This window comes from Botryllus schlosseri, chromosome 2 (genome assembly GCF_051294905.1).
Source record: "Botryllus schlosseri isolate E-star chromosome 2, Bs_hap1, whole genome shotgun sequence".
Taxonomy (NCBI): domain Eukaryota; kingdom Metazoa; phylum Chordata; class Ascidiacea; order Stolidobranchia; family Styelidae; genus Botryllus; species Botryllus schlosseri.
The window spans coordinates 10,855,371-10,863,456 of NC_137237.1; the positions used below are offsets into that span (position 1 = coordinate 10,855,371).

Sequence of the window (8,086 nt, forward strand, 5' to 3'; positions counted from 1 at the left end):
GCGGGGGATTATACGCCGAGTATTATTGAACTTATTGCAATTTATACTTGACTGTGGACCGTTATTTTGATATTAGTAAAACTGTGTAGAAATTTACTTTTCACAGAGACGATATATAAAGGTCTATGACCAGCAGAACTCAAGATATATCATCTTCCGACTGGTATTCATCCATGCGTTTGACGCTAGTCTGCAAGAAGTCTTATTCCCGGTTTCCAGAAGCGGCCTTGGACGGCTTTAGACTTAACTAATATCCCTCATTTTATCATTCATATACAGAAATTGACTATAGCTATTCATAGAAACAAACAACAACTGTCGTCTATTATATTTTTGTGGCATATTTAGAGGTCAATGAGAGCCGCAAGAAGGCTACCTTGGAGCCGCGGTTGGGATCACTGCTATAGCATATGCGAATTGTCCGTACAAAATTGCTCATTTTTGCGAGTTGAAGACATAACTCTCTATAGTTTCTACACGGTAACGTGAAGCAGGTATATTCTGTTTGTGAACACGAAAGTAGTAGTGAAATAGTGAATAGATAGTTCCAGCATCAATATATTGAGACGCAAGGCAACGACCCATTAGCCAAAGCGGAACGAATGAGTAGGCTGCGTATAACAGGATCAAAGCATTTTTTTCGTTCAGGAGTAGGCTATATACAAGCGAACTCCCATTACGTCGAAACCCGGCACTGAACCTACCGTTGATCAAATAGCTGGGAGGAATTTCACTCACTTCACCTTATATTCTACATTAAACATAACGACAGAAAATCGAAAGTTCATTCGTTTCGTGTCCAATGGACTGCCTCAACACTAATTCCCTAGCTTTCAGTCCATATTTGAAATGTGTTCTGAGACTTTGGATAGCCACAAAACCGCGGAATAAGTGCAGAACTTGTGCGGTACACCGTATTTACGAGGCTTAAGTTTCTAAAATTGTAGATCAATGTATGTTTTTTAGCGAAATGGCAGATATTAACTTCGTATACGTTCATTTTTTGTTTGGTATCAAACAATATAATTAATTCAACTTTAATCGGAATTCTGTTTTCGTAATAATTCTATGGGCAATAATTAATTGTAATGATTTTTATTAGAAATCGGGATCAAAGGCGGGATGCTAAAATTCATTAAGTATGCGGGAATTTCCGTTCATCGCAGAATATATATGGTGAATAGATTTTTAGGAAATGAGAGTCGAGAAAAATTAGTCCCGGCTATGACGCAGTTTTCTTCAGGCTAATTAACTGAAATTTCGTTAGCATTCGATAACTCCATCATGGGTTCTGCAATTCAAGGAAAACAATGTTACAGCCACACATTGAAAAGTTCAAATCGAAAATCGGGGTGTATTCTATATCCTGTGTATGATCCTGCGACTGAGCCCTCGCAAAATGTACGAAACTGAACGGTGTTAACTATTCAACGAACTGGTAATATTGTTCCGGGATTCCGGGGAAGATTCGATACGAGATGATTCAAAAGATCAATTCATTGGGAACTGTGCAAATCCTTCGGAAGACCTTGAATCCACCACTAATTTACACTTGGATTCCACAATCGCAGCATAACCTCTATAATTTGGATTCTACATCTTCGAACATCTCTATCTCTACCTCCATAACCCTTGCCAATTCTCCATCTACCGCAATTCTCTAACCTAACCTCTCCATGTATTGCATAGGAATAACTATATGTGTCTCTTGAAATCTTAAAATTTTACACAAATATGCACATTTTCTTTAGGGGGCAGGTTACTCCCGGGATTATGCGTGTATTTACCAATTTTACTGTGAATAAAGAGTATAATAATGATAATGCATGGTCGTATCTGGTAGGCAAGGCTACAGTCAACGTATGAGATCGAATAGCAGTTCAGTCAATAATGGCAAGGGTCGGTGTTAATCTGCATATGGGCCTATATAGACATGAAAGATGAACGTAATATTGTTAAGGCTCATGGTATATCGGACTCATATAAAACGAAAAAGTTCGATATCTGCAACTTATGCAAACAATTCGCAATTTCAGCGGTATAGCTGTAATAGCTGAGTATTACAAAACATACAGCACGTCGCCCATATCGGCTGGATGTTTACAAAGAACTGTTACAATGTATACAGCGCAAGTGCACCGCACAACTAGATTCATATATGAGGAATTAAATAGATTACAAGCAATCGTTATCAGTAGTCGTTCGACTCAAGAGTTCCTCACTTCAAAGATATCGTTAGTTGACACTGCATGAGGCGTTTTTCGAGCGCTAAGCAAACAAGACTTCTCAAATAGTTTGTCAAACTTGTAGTGCTTGAACTATATCATTATAAATACTACCGAGATTACGCTAGCATCGACGAGATTCCGATTTAATCATGACAAGGTTCTTCACACATGCACTGCGGGGTCAATTCATAACAGCTAATAGTGACATTTCATCGTCAATAATAGCGCCTGTGCGGCGCCTGGTACTTAAGTAAATATATATAACGCTGATTACTTGCTTGTCCACAGTTCCAAGTCAACAATATCCTCTCAACCAACGATTATTAATGAAAACGACTGGAGCGATGACTATGAGAAACGTCAAGGAATTAACAGTAATATTTCGTTGGAGAAATGGACGTGCCCTACCGTCATATAGCGGGCGCATCACATAAATCATTCACGTCATAAACTTCGAAGTAATGTTCGTGTATTTCGAGCAGTTCGAACCGGTATTGACACTTATTACACTCTACGAACTCAGTGAATAACATCTGCATGCCGTGAGAGAATAGTAAGCTGTCATCAACGAATCAAGTTCATTTTGGAATTCAATTGGGAGACGTGACATCGCTGTTGCACTTAACGTCTCTCACGAGATTGGATTCTTACGACGTTACGGTGACGAAGGATAATTTTAGCACCGTGCATTGCGGAGCCGCAATGTAAATATATATACGTTGATCCCTTTCTTCAAATCCGACTTACATATAGATTTTCAGCTGCGTATCATATGCGACCGTGGAAATAAATTGGGAAAAAAACGTGCTTCTTCATGGCTTTTGCCAACTGGACTTAAGACTTTGTTCCGTTGCCGCGGCAAAATTCCCGTTCCTTTCGTCGTTGGCCTGATCTGTAGTCAAACAACATCAGATCACGTTCTTCAAACACGGACTTTCTTGGTGTTGAATAGTGCAGCATGGTTCTGTATAGGGCTGTGGAGCGTTGATCTTCGAAACATACATCTCAAGATTTCGCCTTGACAAAATATTGATCTTGAGACGAAACATCGCTGACTTATTTGATTCCAACAAAAGAAAACTGATAAGGTCACATTGCGAACATGCTCCGCTCTATCACAAGCGATGGTACTTGTATTTTTTCTTTCTTTTCACTACCGCATGTCTTGCACATGTACGAGTACTTGCAGATGGTTTTATAAACAACTACACGGGTATACTATCCTACCTTATTAGGAGATTTCAATCTGCTGTCGCTAAGCTGAAAGCCCAACTGAACTCCATGACGACAATTGTTTGCACAGTAAGGTAAATGTCGGGTCGACGAATGACAGGTTGTGACAGGAATCGGTTTTGGTCATTTGTTCGAATTGCTAAGTGAGTCAAATTTACTCTAGTCGAATTACACTCCCTCTTATATAAATGCTACATATAGAATTTAGGATTTACTCTTAACCACCAATCAGAGTACATAGTGATTACTATCGATTGCTACTGACTAAAATGCTATCTTTTATTACCTTATTTTACCTTCCTGATACACGATCTTCGAAAGAGCTTTTCTCCTTGTAAATTCGTGCACAGAGGTCATCACTTTCACTGTCCAGTGTCCAGTGTCCGGTGCCCATTGTACATTGTACATTGTACAACATATTTGCCTGCACCAGTGATTCTCCGCCGTCCTTGTAACGTGTGATGTGTTTACGAAACTAGTGAAGACACTGAGTGAGATGAAAAAATTTTTCAATCAACAATCGAAGCAACTAAAGTTGTGGCGCGGACGGCACTTTCAATGGCTAATTCGTACTAGATGTGTAATTTATGCCATATATGTCGCATCGGCGAGCTCGGATATTTGTGTATCAACCTTAACACCGTCTATGGTGATCGATGACCACAGTAATGACGTGGAGGCTGTGCGCTGCAGCAAGGGATTTTCAACCAACAAGATAGCGTAATGGTTAAGCGTCCGGCTTCTTGGTCGGTAGGTCGTGGGTTCGATCTCCGGCCGGGTCAGACCAAAGACCTGATTAGTAACACTGGTACCCATGACTTCCCTGCTTGGCGCTCACGCATTACTGGGATAGCGTGGAGAGGTGGTGCAAGACTTAGAAAGCCATACAAGGCTATATCTGCACCTTCCTTGTCCGGCGGCATATGCACATCATGAACTCATGGTACGCATATGCACAGATCGTGTGTATGTCTATCATGAGTCGGTGTATATGCCGCAAAAAACATCAAGGACAAAAATAAACAAGTCCTTTCCTTTCCTAACCACGGTACAGCAAGTTCCATGCATATCGCAATTTCAGAAGCGTCTTACTTCTGGTACGCGCAGAATGTGCTGTTGTGAGAATAATACTACTTTGTGACTCGGTTCAACTAATTTCGAGTGTCGTTTCATTCCATTTTTTGCATACAAACACAGCGAATATGTCAAGTATCGCAAATATTTACCGAAGCGTTTTCATTTTATAACAAACGAGTAGATTTCTAAACTCAGAGCACACGTACACTCCAATAAACACGATACTTGTTCTGTTGTGTACACAACCAACATAATGTATATACGGTATTGCACTTGTTGCACAGGAGATTTCCCTTCAACCAAACAATGCCGATGTCAGCATCCTGGCGCCAAATTCCGATAACCAAACCTTCAAGCAGTTTATGGGCAAGCTGAGGAAGTTCGCGTTATCTATTTGGAGAATGACCGCCGCCTTTTGCGCTTTGCCATACTCCATTCCTATTAAAATATAAGAAGCGACTGCAAATAGTTGCATGACAGCTTATCGCGAAACGGCGAATCCAGCAAAGCGGATTTCAGGGCGATCGGAAACAATAGTCTCGTCTGTGTGATATCACATCATCACACGTTACGCGCTGCGATACGACACAAAAGGTGCGATTGAAATGGAGTGTGACGGAGGTGAACGATTGTGCAGAATATATAACACAGCGAGCTGTCAACAAGATATTTTTACCTCGCCATCGGTCGACCTTGTGAACCATCCAAAGTAGAGCCACGAGATTTAGCAACGACAAATCATTTGGACGAGTGATTAGTTATAAACAGGAACACCAACAGAGAAGCGAGCGCTTGCACAATAGAACGAATAAGATCTCATCTTATGGTTCCTTTGTCAAAGGTAAATCTGCAAATTGGGAGCCGCGCGGTCTGGCGCGAGAACCGTCGCGCGGCCTTTTTCTCGAATACCAGCTATATCGCAACCGGATGGTAACGAAGCGAATCCCTTTGATTACATTGCCTTTCATCACCATCCCAGATGACTTGGAGATAGCTGGTTTCTTCTAATAGCGCTGCTGCGAAAATTTACACTTTCGGAAGTAGGCGTGTCATGAGACGTGAGTGCTTCGCTGTTCATCAACGAAATTGTTACATATGGTTGGTATTGTTTTTCTTGATGTAATAGCCGACCAATTAGGTATCGAATGTTTGTTATGTGCCTATCCAGTGTGTCATCCTTACATTCCCGCTTCCGCGATATATGCTTGTACCGCGAAGTCGTTTGAATTACTAGAATGATCGTGATTTGGCACTCGTCTCAGGATGAATATGTTACGGTGTGGCTTAACTGCAAAGTGCGAATTCTTCATGGTCGCAAAGTCAAATCAAAATAAAATTGATTGGGTCACGTTTTGTTTTATTTTTCCTTCACTGGATTTATTCTCTGGGTTCATTCTTTGGTACGAAAATGTTCGACGATTCGCAAGGAATATGTGTGGCCGGACAAAAGTGATTGAAAGTAGATTTTGTGAAAATGCGCGGCTTGCCGCGTGTGATTATACAATGTACTGTAAACTAGTGTATATGCACCAAGAAACCGTATTCAGATGTCTATATCGAACGCTAGAGTGTAATTAGACGAAGGCAACGCACCTTAAAATGCCCCCAAATAAAGTCCAAACATTTGCAGCGCACACTCATAAAATTGGTGAGACATAGATACACCAAATTGGCACAGGTGAATTATCCAATTGCGCTGTGTAACAGCGCCGCAATATGAGAGTATGGAAAGACAAAATTATAGTTAAATAAGGGAATCAGGAGTATAAAAACTCTAGTAATTTCAGCATTGTCTTGGTTTGGTTTTTATCTGAAAGGAATTTTACGACTACTACATATCATCGAAGATAATCAATTCGGCTGTCGGTCACAGAGGATCTGTATTCGTAAAATAACAAACAAGGTTGCAGCTGAAATAAAAATTCGATTAACATCACGCAGCGGACTCTGGTAAAAAAACAAATGCCAAAAATGAATTTCCGGAATTCCGTTATCTATAGGGTGATATATTATCGGGACATCGGCACAAATGTTCTATAGCGCATGATCACTCGATGTTCATCGTTGGAAGTGGAAAAATTATGTAGTTTTTGCATTGACGTTTGAACAGCTTCACTCCTGTTGTAGACAGATGCACGGAGTGGAAAATTAACGCAAATTATCGCGTTTATCGGGAAACCCGGAACACCACATTGATTCTGGATGTCAAATCATGATCGTTGGCGACGATTTTGACAAATTGCACGAGACTGTCGAGATTTTCCTCGCGGAAATTGATGGTAATTTATCATGGACTCACGAATACCATTCGTCAATGTAACGACATAAGATGTGAGACGAGCGACGGTGTCTAATTCCCGGATATACTTGGAGATAGAATCGATCTTGATGAAGTAATATATGTATATCTATATTCCGTTGCAGGATATTCTATATTTAGATAATACGAAACGTGTAAAAGATGAAAATAGATCTTGTAGTCGGAAATCAGGCGAAGCAGCGATCTGACAAGCAACGTTTGACAGTTACTTAAAACTATAATGGACATCATATCAGTTCCCTGTAAATATTCCGACAAATATTCATCAAAATGCCTTATTTCATCCTATTTGATAAATCTCTCACATAGCTCAGTTTACAACAGACAATTATTGAATGCTTGAAATACTTTCGGACGCTGCAAAGTATTAGAAAAAGAGGCAGTTTTATACCACACACATCAATCACAAACGCCTCTGCGCACGGGAACAAATAATATCCGGACTGATACGATTTCAATTCTCTGTTACATAACTCTCGGCCATATCATGCTTATAGCACATACTGAATGCTAAAGGTGATAATGCATTTATGTAGCACTATCTTCGCTGATCACAAAGTGAAAGCAATCGATGAAAAGATTCCTGTATTCTATCGATAGATGTGCAGAACTGCGAATTAGCGGCATTGATGTCGCGTTAAAATTTTCGCAATGGCGATCAAGTCAATTCAGAATACGATAATTATGGGGAATCAGATATATTGAGACGGCGTAGGTAACAATTTTCCGTCGCTTCGCGCGCAAATGATGGTCTAATGATGACTGCCACCTTCCCTAAACCATGTCTCCAATGATCCCGGGGTCATGTGAGCACAACTTGGTATAGCACCAGTTGATAATTTTCACTTGATATTGTGATAATCCAATCTTCAAGTCTGATTGAAGTCCATCACGGATATGTAAACCGTTCCGACTGCAACATCATAATTGTTTACGTCCGCTGTCACGTACCCATGTTGTTACATCGAGCGGTCAAAATTCACGTGAACTGGGTGCCCTGTGAAATATAGTGATCTTTCAGTGTTCTATTATGATATGTTATTTTAGCGTTACTGTGTCATTTCACCGCCAGGAAAGACTAATCGCATCCAAAAATATACACCATAAAGGAAATCTGACACCTTTAAATTACCCAGAAATCGGGAACATTACTTTGAGTCACTTCACAACGTCACACCATTCCGTACCGAGATTCTCGAAGATTTTGTGATACTTTGTGCAGAGATTT

The 8,086-nt window shown here is 40.4% G+C and overlaps 1 long non-coding RNA gene across 1 annotated transcript; it reads right to left on the bottom strand.

Moving 5' to 3' along the window:
- Positions 1 to 1,741: 1,741 nt before the first annotated feature.
- Positions 1,742 to 5,156, bottom strand: LOC145433488 (uncharacterized). The gene is made up of 2 exons (XR_013913114.1): positions 3,748 to 5,156; positions 1,742 to 3,245 (listed from the first exon to the last, which is right to left on the bottom strand). It is a non-coding gene; the product is annotated as an uncharacterized LOC145433488 (long non-coding RNA).
- Between the last annotated feature and the right edge of the window lie 2,930 nt (positions 5,157 to 8,086).